We start from the raw sequence: 13,079 nt of genomic DNA, 5'->3' as shown, positions 1-13,079 counted from the left end.
CCTTACATCCCAGGTGAGTTGTTCTATCCCCTTCATCAATTTGGTTGCCATTTTCTTAACCTTTTACACTCTACAATATTCATTTTGATGTGATGTGAACTGTACACAGTATGTGGTCACCCCACAGATTTGTATATTAAGATATTCATTTACTAGTGATCCCTAGCATGGAATTTGTCTTTTACACAGCTGCCACACACTGGGTCAACACTTTCATTGAGCTATTCACTAGGATCCCAAGGTCTCTTTCCTGGTCAGTCACTGCCAGATCAGACCCATGAGTGTATATATGAACATGCATCACTTTACACTTGTCTACATTGAATTGCCCTTGCCATTTTACTCAGTTTGGAGAGGTCCTTTTGGAGCTGTTTTCAATCTCTTTTTGTTTTAACAATGCTGAACAATTTAGCATCATCAGCAGTCTTGGCTACCTCACTGTACATCCCATTTATGAACACGTTTCAATGCCCAGGTCCCAATACCAATCCTTGGGGAATTCCACTTTTCTACATCCTTCCATTTGGAGACCTCTGCATTTAGTCCTACTCTCTGCTTAACCAATTCCTGAGCCACTTCTCATATTCCATGACTGTTAAGCTTACTCAGGAGTCTTATTTTTGAAAGTCCAAGTCCATTTGTTAGACATGGCTTGTCCTTGCAGAAGCCATGTTTATATGAAATGTGTGGAAAAATCATGGTGTGTGTACAACTTTGCACAATTCCATTCTAGCTACCTTTCTGACATGAGATACTTTCCCAGATGCAGCAGTGCATTTTTATAAGAGGTTATGAAAGGACCATACCATGCTTACAAATAATGGTTTAAATCAACCCTCCTTAATACATATTGGCAGTTTTTTATGAGGGTGATAGAGAAGGAGCAGTGATACAGCTTGTGCTATTATTCAGTATTTCCTCTCTTCTTTTTGTCCTCCTATACTAGTCCCTCTTATTTTTTTACCACTCTGTATTTTTTTTATATAAAAAACAAACTTTTTAAATTTGTAGAATTTATATTAGTTTTACTCTGGGTACATGTGTGCAGCTGAATGAAAGTCTTCAGGGATTGTTTCCCAGCCTTTCAGTGGACTCATAGCAACCCTGTTCCTGGGAAATCCCATGGCGGCTCAGTAGACACACATCTGTCCTAGAAGGCTTCACTGTATGAAATCTTTTGTGAAGCCTTCCTATCATTTCTCCTTCTATTCCCCATAGCAAAACCAGTAAGGCAGCCCTGTATTGGAAAATTTTTATGCCTGATGTTTTACAATTTTTAATATATTCTGTAAGCTGCCCAGAGTGGCTGGGGAAGCCCAGCCAGATGGGTGGGGTATAAATAATAACATTAGTAGTAGTAGTAGTAATGTTCCAGAATACACACACACACAAAATTTGTTAATAAAGAAATGGTACAGTTGTATGACAACCACTGGTAAATTATTGAAAGTGATAATGCATTGCAATTATGTTAGCTGGAGTTATTCCTAGACAATGTGATCTTCTGAAGAGAGAGAGAGGGAGAGAGAGGGAGAGAGAGAGAGAGAGAGAGAGAGAGTAACAGAAGTGAGAGCAAGCAAGCAAACCTATGGTTCCTACCTTTCCCCTGATGTTTCTTGTATAGTTTGTCCTTCAAAGTTTATCGCGTATAACATTAATGAGGCTTGGCAAGTCTTAGCTATGGTTGCAGCTGTGTGCTGGGAGACTGAAGTTTTTATCATCAACTAAATTAAACAACAACAACAAAAACCCATGCAGTATGCTTCTTTAGTCTGTTGCTCTTCTCCTCCCCCAGCCCCCCTTTTCTTACACAAAGTAATGACCTTTTGTTATACCACTGGGTGAAGATCCAAAGTACTGCTGAAGCATTGCAGAGCCTGCCTCAGGGGTGCAGTATTAGCAGAATGAAGGCCAAAGAATGCTATTTTTAGTTGAACAGTTTGGCAGATGGAGGCATGAATACTCATATATCTGAAGGTTGAGGGGGTTTGAACCATTAATTCTGATAATGTATTTAACCCTGGGAACAATCAGAAACTGTAACTCTAAGGTTACAATGCTTTTGACCTTTAGAGAACAGAGGGCACTCAGTACAGTAAACAATATATTACATTTCTACTTATTCTAATTCTCTCACACATATAAATTTCAGGACTGGGGTTGACATTTGCTTTCCTCGGCTATTTTTGTGCTGGCCCTTACAGTAAAGTCAAGAAGAATGTGCAGGAAAGAGGCTCTTGTGATGTGACAGTCATGTAAATATGTCCCTGAAATAGCTAAGATGTTAAGTGTTGCCTTTTATGAAGAAATAGTATTCTCAAGAAGTGGCATGTCTGAGACATATTCTTTGCTTCTTTCCCTCCCATCCCCCATCCTGTCTCCAATGAAAAAGTTAGTTTTGTGGCCTGCCTTAGTTTATGGAGTTCTTTGTATTCTTCTGTAAGCTTAAAACAGTTTACGTTTGGGAGGATGCTGCGCAGTGGGCTTACTTTCGAAAATGAGAGCTATTTGGTCCCGCTTCAGTCCTTCACCGTGTAAAGTGCTCTGCCGGCTTCTTGCCTTATGAAATTATGCCTGCTCCTCTTCAGCAAATACAGCAGTTAAATATCACACAGCTTAAGTATTCCTAATTAAAATATCTCCATGTGTCAGCATATTGGTAATGTATTATTTTAATCCATTTATTTTGTTTATGAAACAGTGACATATGTTTAGATTGTGAAATATATGAGCCTTAAAAATCACTTTATTGAAGAAAATTAATTCCTACAATGCTGTCTGGGTAATGTGTTCACTCACCCAGTCAGTCACTGGCGGGCCTGCCACTCTTAATGTTGCTTAGACACACTTTAACAGTTTTATCTGACATAACATTTCTCTGATGCAGCCAGCAATAATAATTTCCCCCACAAATGCTAAACAGGAGTTTCCTTTATTTTCATTTTCAGCCTAGTAAAGAATGGGGATTTTGAGAGAGGGGAGAGGGTGGGTGGAGGAGGAAAAGGGAAGAATGCACAAGAGATTCAAGTAAGACCAATCAAAATTAAAACCAGCTAGTTACCTTTTCAAAGTTTGACACTGCAATTTGTTTGTCAGCAGGTAGATGTTTAGGTCAGCGCTGTGAGTGACTGACTGTCAGCAGGAATTCCAACAAGACAAGTAATTTAACTCAGTGTATTAGTGACAGATTGCTCACTTCTTCGAATCACTAGAGAAAATAAACTTAATATTGTTACAGGCAGAGATTCTGTCTTCATTAGCCTCATAGAATCTTTCCAGCTAGCACTCAAAAGACTACTAAGCTCTCAATGGCCTTATTTTTCTTGTAGTGTTGTTTTGTTATTTTAGCCAAATGCATTTGCTTATCATGGATCTGTTACAGTGAATTTTTTCATCAAAATTAACTCTGCAAAATGCAATCATGAATCAGTCTGCCAAATTCAATGACTATTACAGATAGATATGGGGTGCAATTTACATACTTTTGGGTATTTTGGAAAGGCAGTATGCCACTATAGAGTCCCTAGCCTCAATCCAAAGCAAATGAGTTGTGCTTAAATCCCAGTGAAATCCATGGGATTATTTAACTGTGAGTACTTTAGGTCTCATTAATATTAGTGGGAATTAGGCGAGACTAACTTTGGGTCAGAACATTGGTTTCAGCTTCCTGGAAGAGTGGAAGAAGAAAGTACATCAGTATAAAGTGCATCAGGCATCCCCAAACTCGGCCCTCCAGCTGTTTTGGGACTACAATTCCCATCATCCCTGACCACTGGTCCTGTTAGCTAGGAATGATGGGAGTTGTAGTCCCAAAACAGCTGGAGGGCTGAGTTTGGGGATGCCTGATGTGCATGATATGCAAGCTTCCAGAGAGGGTCACCTAAAGGCAACCTGTGTTTTGCCCAGCACCATTCTCTGCCTACAATAAACCCGAAGAAGAAGGATATGGCGAGGAAAAAGGTAAGGGCCAAAGGGATGGTGAGGAATAGAAGCATGAGCAAGAAATAGCAATTGATGCTGCATATACACTACAGTTACCAGGATTATGTGGGGAAGTAATATAGTTTAAATGTGTAAACTTTTTTCTTTAATCAGCTTCTGGAATGAGGGTGCAGTAATTTAGTTAGTGTTGACTCCTGTTTTGAGTTTTCTTTAATTAATGGTGCTTAATAGGTGCCTGCAATACATTTTATTCTGTCTCAATGCCATGAAATTTCATTATTAAAATGATCAGGAAAAAATCACATTCATGTAATTATTTATGCAAAAGGCTTATATTTGTTTAGGTATTCATGTTCATTTTTCTTTTATTTCCTGTTTTAACAATTGTTGATGCCACAGCTAGTGGCATCGAAGCTAATTTTGGTGGCTCCCTCTGGGGCTTCTCCTCCCCCCGCCCCGAAAGTCCCAGACATTGCATCCCAGGGTATTCTGGGGAGGAAATCACTACTACTTGGGGGGAGAGGGAACTACACTGGTTCTGGTTCTGGCATGTTCATGGAATGTACAAGAACAAAGTGGTGAGCACAGGTACTCTGGAGGGGAAATGGTTGCCTCTATAAGTGAACACTGAAGTGAGTTCAGCTGCCACAACTGCAAGAAATTTGGAGGGGGGTGCTATGAAAAGGGGGGGGGGAGAAAGAAAAACACGAATGAGAATGTCAATTCTGCCATTGCCATATCCACAAAGATGCTCATTTTTGCCATTATTAAATTCCATATAAGAGATTTTGTCCCCTTTGAAATACCTGCCTCAATCCACTTAAATACCATCAACGTGGGACTTTATCCCAACGTTACCCCTGTGATTTCCATTATGATATATGTGATGTGTCTCCAGAAGTCTTTTGGTAATTCCAATTTTATATGTTTTTAATGTACTTAGAAGTTTTTTTAATCTATTTTACTTATTTAATAAAATTTATACAGTGCTTAATTGTAACAAACAAACAAACAAACAAACAGGTACTAATAGCAGGGTACAACTTTCAAAGGCATACTTTCATTCAGATCTCCCTGAAATGAATGTTTCAAGAGAGAAAGTCCCTAGAAACAGATTTCACCACTTGTATCTATACTCCGTCATTGATGGTTGAAATTCATTGAGGTTTCTAATAAGCAGAAGTGAAAATTTTAATCTAAAAAGCTTAGACAATGTTTAGGTGTGACTTTTACTGTTTTGAAAATATCTAACAGTTCTGTTGCTGCAATCCTATGTAAACTTATCTAGGAGTAAGCCCCATTGAACTTTGTGGGGTTTACCTCTGACTAGACAAGCATATACTGTGTATGTTCTATAGGCAACGTCTGTTAAATAACTTGCACACTGGAATTATTTGAAAGCTTTGATGCAGCTGAAGACTACAGTGGTACCTCGGGTTACAGACACCTCAGGTTACAGACTCCATTAACCCAGAAATAGTACCTCGGGTTAAGAACTGCTTCAGGATGAGAACAGAAATCGCATGATGGCAGCACGGCGGCAGTGGGTGGCCGCATTACCTAAAGTGGTACCTCAGGTTAAGAACAGTTTCAGGTTAAGAACGGACCTCCAGAACGAATTAAGTTCTTAACCCAGAGGTACCACTGTATAGCTATAATATTCAATTTTCTAGTTTCCAACCAAAGTGTTTCAGGATTTTTATTCTTGTTTTATACACAGACTCTTTTACACAATCTATACATACATAGTATACACTTTACATATAATATGTTTACTTATCAGGTAACACAGCAACCTCAGTGGGGAAAAGCTATTTTTAATGATATGTTAATTGAATGGGATGCTAGAATGGCTCTTTTCCCCAGAAGTGCCCCAGCTGAGTGATAAAGCTTCTCCTGATCAGTAGAGCCAGCATATATTTATAATATCCCTATCTGTCCTTCAGTTCCTGCAAATGGAAAATAACCCAATAATTTCAAACTATATTATGAACTAGGATTGGACACTGGCACACACGCGTGCAGATTTCTCTTTTGGATTTTGTATGCGTTATAATTTTAAAAGACTTAATCCCTTCCCCCCTGCCCCTTTCTTTGTTTTTATCTGTTTTGAAATTTCCCTTCTTTTATTCTACTTTGAAACTAAATTAAAAAAAAAATCAAGGCTGGGTTAGGATCATGGGTGTTATGACCTGAGATCTGAGCTCATAACTGGGGAGTGGATTGGGGCCTCAGCAGCATGGCTGGAAAAGCAACACCAGGCAGAGAAGCAGTCAAGTCCTTCTAAGGGTGAATCCATCCAAGAACATATAAAGTCTGAAGGATTATAATGAAGATGGGGATATACAAGAGGGTTATCTCCCTCTCCCCAGCTACAACCCTCCCAAGTACTTCCCCTACACGCACCTTCTCTTTTTTAAAGTTTATGTTGGAAAATAAAGTTGGAGTCTGCTTTTTACAGAGTTGCCTAAGTATAAAAAGCATTTATGCCCCAAGGAACTTAATGATTGGAATGATCTCAGCTCAGAAGGAGGGGGGGAAATGCAGGGAGGAGAGAGAAGGCAGAGGCAACAATAACAAGGTGTGAATATAAGCAAGCACTTGGTATGAGGCTGTGTTTATTTTAACCTTCAAGAAGAATTTTGTTAAAATGTCAAGGCTCATGTGAAAAAGCAAAGGACAAGATTACAAACTTTAACGGGATTTATGATACAAATACAAATAATGATCACTTCCTACTCATTTACGGTAGCAACTCTCATCCAGCACTTTTCGAGCGAGGTATTAGGCCTCGTTGCAACTCCTATGCAAGGTGCATAAGTATTGTTATTACTGTGCCCATTTTATAAAAGATTTGTGGAAATTGGTGGCTTGTCTAAGGTCACTAACTGAGCCAGTGTAAAGAATGGTTGACTTCCTACCCAGATATATTTTAGACCCCTCCTTTTCTCATGCCATTACAGACTTTTCTTTTTTTTCTTTCTTTGTTCCTTTAGGGGATGAAAAGGTGCTTAGCAATTTTAAAGCTCTTAAAATAGCTTCACGAACTAAGACAGACATATGTTCAGCATAGTTTTAATGTTTATCGTCTACAGAACACCATCTTGTTATGAGCTTTGCAAACTCTATGTGCTGTTACAGATAGGTAGCCATGTTGGTCTGCCATAGTCAAAACAAAAAATTCCTTCCAGACCAACTAAGTTAGTTCTTGGTATGAGCTTTCGTGTGCATGCACACTTCTTCAGATCTGAAGAAGTATCTGAAGAAGTGTGCATGCACACGAAAGCTCATACCAAGAACTAAGTTGACTTCTTCAGATCTGAAGAAGTATCTGAAGAAGTGTGCATGCACACAAAAGCTCATACCAAGAACTAACTTAGTTGGTCTATGTGCTGTGTATTCTTTTCCGTTTTTGCAGTCCTCCATCTCTTTGTGTAACTCAGGCAAAGGAAGTTTGCCATGCTTGATTAACAAGATAACATGCTGAGAGTTGGTGAAAACGGATTCCTTTTAATTAAAAGCAATGGTGATGGGTAATATTGCTGGAGATTCTGCATGTTTGCTGGTCAGTCTGTTGGCCTCCACATCATATCCTTGCAACAGGATCGCTTTCCTAAGTAGGCAGGTCAAGCAATCAGACCTAAGGATTAAAAATACAGAATACATACATATATGAAGGAATGAAAGTTAGTAAGCATTTTGCGTAGAACTTTTTGGTGTTTTTGTGCTACCCACATGAAATGGGGCGATTTCAGTATTTCAGTTCCACCCTATTTCTATTCCCTAGTCTGCCACGGTCTCGGTGTATTCAGCAGGTTGAATGCCAGCAGCTGAAACAGCTGTTAGGCCATACTGGAATGGAGCGGCGTGCTGCATCAGGACCTGGATATTTCTCCTGACATCTGGATGCTGCTGGGTTGTGAAGCCTGCCTTAGGCCAGGAGACTGTAGTAGCCTTGTGGCTGTGAGCAATAGGGTCTTTGCTGCTCTTTAAGCGATTAGGGCACTGAAGCAGCAATAATGCTGAATTATCGCTTGGTTGCTTTCTTCAAGGAAACTTGGGACAAAGGGATAGTCAAGGTGGAGTATTTACAGTAAAGTCATGTTCATGGAGACAAGGCTAATTGCTGTGCATTTAAAATAAAACCTTTCAGCTTACCTTAATCTTCAGATAGCTATGGACAATTATAAAAACAAAAAAACCCACCCCCTTTTTATTTAATTTTCTTAACAGAGCGCTAAACAAATACTCATTCTGAAAAGCCAACAATACTCATTTGAAATCATTAGGAAGAGAAAGAAAGACAATTTCAGTTAGTTTTCAGCCGTGGCGTTGAGTCCAAGTGTATGGAACAGACAGCTAATTCTAACTATGTACAGTTGAAGGTATATGAAAGTCTATGCTGACTAGAGACCAAAACAAATGAAATACGTAAAATGTAAACTTCTAACAACTGCAGGGAGGAATATAAGGAAAGAAAAGTGTCAGTCTGGTGCATTGATTTTCTTTTTTTACAGTTTCACTTTATCAAATTGGAATGGTGCTGCTGTAGTTGCAAAACTATCTGCTGCAGCACTTTTCTTTTATGGTGTGTATTTTTTAAAGACAAATCATATGCAAAGCAGGAAATATGTTTTAATGCTTTTACCAGTTCAAACTGAAAAGAAATAATCCTTTGTTCTCCCCCTTATATATTTAATGCATTAAGGACAATATAAGCAAAGAAGGCCTCTCACACAAATCTCTTTTGTTTGAATAGTGCTAGATTCTGTATTGAAGACCAATTTGTTGCTCTCGGTTAACCTCTAGTATTCTAAAGGGGTTATATTTAATTAACACTGGCTAAAGGCCTGACCTGAGAGGCAGCTGAAAGTGATTGAACTGCAGTTTTGAAGCCAGAATCTAGTCAGCTGGGAGAAGAGTTGGGGGGGGGGATTAGAAACCACCATTTACTGAAAAATTCCTTCAAGCTAAGCTGTATTTCAATGGGCCATTTAATGCTCAGATGGACAAAGGTATTACTTCAGTCATTGAGTTGTATCAAACCCTTTCTCAGAGGCCCTGTTTAAAAAACTCGACAGGAAAAGTGGTTTAGCATCATATTCTCAGCAGAGCAACACTCAGTCTGTTGAAAAAAATATGAGTGAAATGAGGTGAGGCGCAGCCACAGAGTCAGTGTGAGTTTTTGCCTTACCCTCAAGATGGTTTCATGAGGGAGCTGCACTTCTGAGTTTAGGAGCTCCATTTTCAATATAGCAAAATTCTCTCTCCTTTCTACTCCCAATTTACTGTTTTGACTCGGACACAGAAGAAATATTGCTTTCTGGACATCAGGAGTGAGATATATATATATATATATATATATATATATATATATATATATATATATAAATAAATAATATATGGAGAGGGAATGTTGCTATATATATTGTTCTGTATTTATATTACAGAAGAGGTCAGCCTCTTTCCATGTGTAACTGCATGCTGCTCAGACTTCAGAAACTTTGAGCTCCGTGTGAACTCTAAGTTCATCTCTCTTCTTTGAGTGGCTTCACACAATTTTTTCTGTTCCATGGAACCCTTGGCTTACACACCCACCCACCACTATATCATAATACTGTTTCACACCATCCCAGTCTTTGAGCAGTAGAAGATTCCAACGGTTCCAGATGCTTACCTAGGTTTCCCTTTTCTTTTTGAAATGGGGCACAGTAGAGACTGTGTTGTCTTTAGGAGACTTATTTACACATCTATAACAACCTGAACCTACAATGGAGGGCTTTGTAGCATTAACACCCCAAAAGGGTCTTGTTTCTTCCATAGCTGCAGCCTTGGATCAGGGGTGAAGGAAGAAGAACTGGCCCCCGGTGTGTGGGGCGGGGCAAACTTCCTGGTGGTGCATGCATGCACACCATATGTGTGCACTCCGCTATGTACCATGCATGCATGTACCGTACATACAGCAGGATACTCTGCTTGTGGCTGCAGTGGCGGTGGAGGGATCCCACTGCCATCCGTACGGTGCTCAAGCGGCAGCGCGAATGCATGTACGTAGCGGCGGTGCGCATGTGCCGTACGTACAGCGCATGCGCCGCTGGGTGGTTTGCCAACAGCACCACTCAAGCGCTGTACGGATGGCTGCAGAAGGTGCAGCCATGAGCGGAGGATCCTCCGCATGCGGCTGCGGTGGTACGATGGCAGTGGCTTGCACCGCCATGCCCAGGAACGGCGAGGTGAGCCCCCCGTGGGGTGCCTTCTTGTCATCCCCCTCAGAGATGCCACCCGGAGTGGGCCGCCCCTGCCCCCTTCCTCCGCCACTGCCTTGGATTCAAATAGAAATCAAGCATTGCTCTCAAAGGTTGCTCCGGCAAGCTCTGAAGCTCGCTGCTTTACTTCTGGGTCACAACACAGCCCCTTTGAACTCTAAACTCAGGGTTTGTTCTAACTATCTCTGGTTTGAGGGAGGGGCTCCACCAATTTGCCAACTTGCACAGAACCCCTTTTTCTTCGTTTTCTTAATTGCCCAGCACCCAGGTGATCACCTCAACACAGGAAGTTAATCTGTTTTATATTTTAACATTGCATACAGGGATTAGAAGGATCTTGCATATAGCCTGCTACTTAATGCCCCTCAGCTCAATACTTCCCTGCTAGGAAGGTGTTGCACAGCATGGGATCTGCAACACTAAATGTCCAACCTCTAGTTGAGGCCAGTTGGGTGTCTGTAACATGCGGGACAACTAACAGCACTCCTCTGGATCCTCTCAGTAATTAAGATGGGATATAAGAGTGTAGTCAGTGCTGGGCCCAAGAACCCTGAAAATGACCTAGTAGCATATGTACAGCCAGTACAGATATTTTAGGAGAGGTGTCAAATGCTGTTTGCCATCAACTCCAATCAGCAGTCTAACTGCTGCATTTTGCACCAGCTGGTCTTTCCAGACTAGGCCCAAGGGAAACTCCTCATAGATCACATTGTGGTAATCTAGTATCAAGGTTACCAATGTTTGGGACCACAATGGCCAGGTGATCTCAATCCAGGTGCAGCCGTAGCTGGTGTACCAGTTGAAGCTGGTAAAAGGCACTCCTAGTCACAGAGATCACTTTGACATTTAGTGACAAAGCTATGTCCCTGCTCCTTTAGAGGGAGTGGAAACCTGTCCAGAACAGGGAGGTTCCTATCTTCCAGACAGTGATCAACAAAGAAGGCCCTCTTGGTGTGCCTGTCTTCTAGGTCAGTGTAGGTGACTATAAGGGAGAGAGCTTTCTCCGTGGTGACTCTGGAACTCCTTGCCCATTATTGTCCATAAAGATGACCTAGAAATATTTTAAAATAAATAAATAACAATGGACAAGCCTACATATTTAAGGACCTCTGAAAGGAATATGTTTTCTTCCCTGTGTGCTCTGCTCAGAATGGGGGGTCCTTGCCTGACCCCCAATCTCTTGAGTGAGAAGCAGGTTGATCAGTTTCTCAAATGTGGCAAAAGCTGCAGCCCATTTACTATGTTCTGTAAAGCACAACATGGAGTGGAGCCAGTTCCAGGTTACATGCCTCTAACTGCTATCCATGTAACCCTTTAAGGCTTCTGTTCTTTGATTTCTTCAGAGTGCTGATAAAATCTTAGAAACTGCCTCCTCTCTCTCTCTCTCTCTCTCTCTCTCTCTCTCTCACACACACACACACACTCATTTCAAATTTATGTAAATTCCCATTTTGTAAACTTTTTGTCAGCTCTGATGCTGTTACGGTAAATATATGCCATTATAGGGTGATGGGTTACATTATACTTAGAAATTTGCTGAAATTTAATAACACTAATAAAACAATTGCTTTATTTCAGATGGGAAGCAAATGCTAGTATGTAGAGGCAACGGCCAAGTGCCAAATTCTTTCAATTGCCGCAGCGGCTGGCAGCTATTTGTGGTTTATCCAAGTGTACTTTTGTGGCTTTGCTTTCGATTTTATGGTAAACTGGTTGTGAACAGGTAATTCAAGGAAGTTATATTTAAACATCATAATTGAATCTGCCCTATGTAATTTGGCTGTTCTCAGGGAGCACAATACCCCTCAATTTACTATGTCAAAGTTGCAGTTTAGAAAAATAAGTGTCAAGCCCTCTGTTGAAGAGCACCCTATGTATGTAAACCACAAAGGGGATTTTCTTGTCACCCCTACAGGGGCTGTGGGTGCAGAGGTCCTGATGCACATACATGCTCCTCCACTCACAAGCCCACTTTAGTCAGCTCCAGGCACATAAAACCCATTGTACAAGAACAACTGCCCTCCACTGAAATGAATGAGGAAAACCAATTATGCAGGACTGCCTATGTAACCCTGTCAAGTGCTATCTGTTACGAAGGGTCCTATTAATAATAATAATAATAATAATAATAATAATAATAATAATAATAATTTCTTTTCTTTGTATCATACAATCTGCAGGCCTTTGTATCAAGGCAATAGTTTCTATATATTTTTCATGCTGTGAAGCTCATTTCAGTCATATTAAAACAAATTCAATAACAGATAATCCTATACCAATCCTTAAAAATAAAAATAAAATCCCTCTGTTGTCCTTTGCTCACTGGACTCTTGCACTCTGGTCTCTGAACTAGGCACTTCTTAAGCTATGTAGTCCCCATCTTTATGTTGTTATTGCTTGTACCACCGTTGTGTTTTGAGATGAAATACATTCAGAAATGCATATTTTGAGAGAAAATCTAAGAAAAATCACAATTTATGTAGAAACAGAACAGAGTTATGAGTGAACCTATGCATTAGGTGGCTTAGTCCTGATTCCCCTTCTCCAGCTTAGATAATGAAGTGACTGACTTGTATGAAGGCGCTCCATGCAGACATCTGACTTGTCTGATTTTGCGAAAAGAAAATGAAAGAAAGGGATCGTGCTAACCAGTCGTCTGCATGAATGGGTGCTCCCAGAAAATGCCAACTTCATTCCAGTCATAATTGACACGGTAGAAGGGAGGGGCCCGTACCCATATCTGCACATTATGAATGGACCGCATTACATGGGTAGAAGGACAAAAAAATGTGAATAGCAAAAGACAGTTCCAGAGGTGAAGTGGCTTAGTAGCACACTTTTGCCTAATGTCCGGAGCAAAAGAATTTACAT

At 40.5% G+C, this 13,079-nt stretch overlaps 1 protein-coding gene and 1 long non-coding RNA gene across 52 annotated transcripts in view; one reads left to right on the top strand and one right to left on the bottom strand.

The window, feature by feature from the left end:
* SOX6 (SRY-box transcription factor 6) overlaps window positions 1-13,079 on the top strand; it is a 451,086-nt gene that overhangs the window by 368,521 nt on the left and 69,486 nt on the right. The window lies entirely within an intron of this gene.
* Window positions 7,333-13,079, bottom strand: part of LOC310833723 — a 117,670-nt gene continuing 111,923 nt past the window's right edge. For both annotated transcript variants that reach the window (XR_014558895.1, XR_014558896.1), the window contains one exon: window positions 7,333-7,582. This is a non-coding gene — a long non-coding RNA (uncharacterized lncRNA). The remainder of the gene's footprint in view (window positions 7,583-13,079) is intronic.

This window comes from Podarcis gaigeae (assembly GCF_964106915.1).
Source record: "Podarcis gaigeae genome assembly, chromosome: 1".
In the NCBI taxonomy this organism is placed as follows: domain Eukaryota; kingdom Metazoa; phylum Chordata; class Lepidosauria; order Squamata; family Lacertidae; genus Podarcis; species Podarcis gaigeae.
This window is presented reverse-complemented; position numbering and strand designations above follow the sequence as displayed.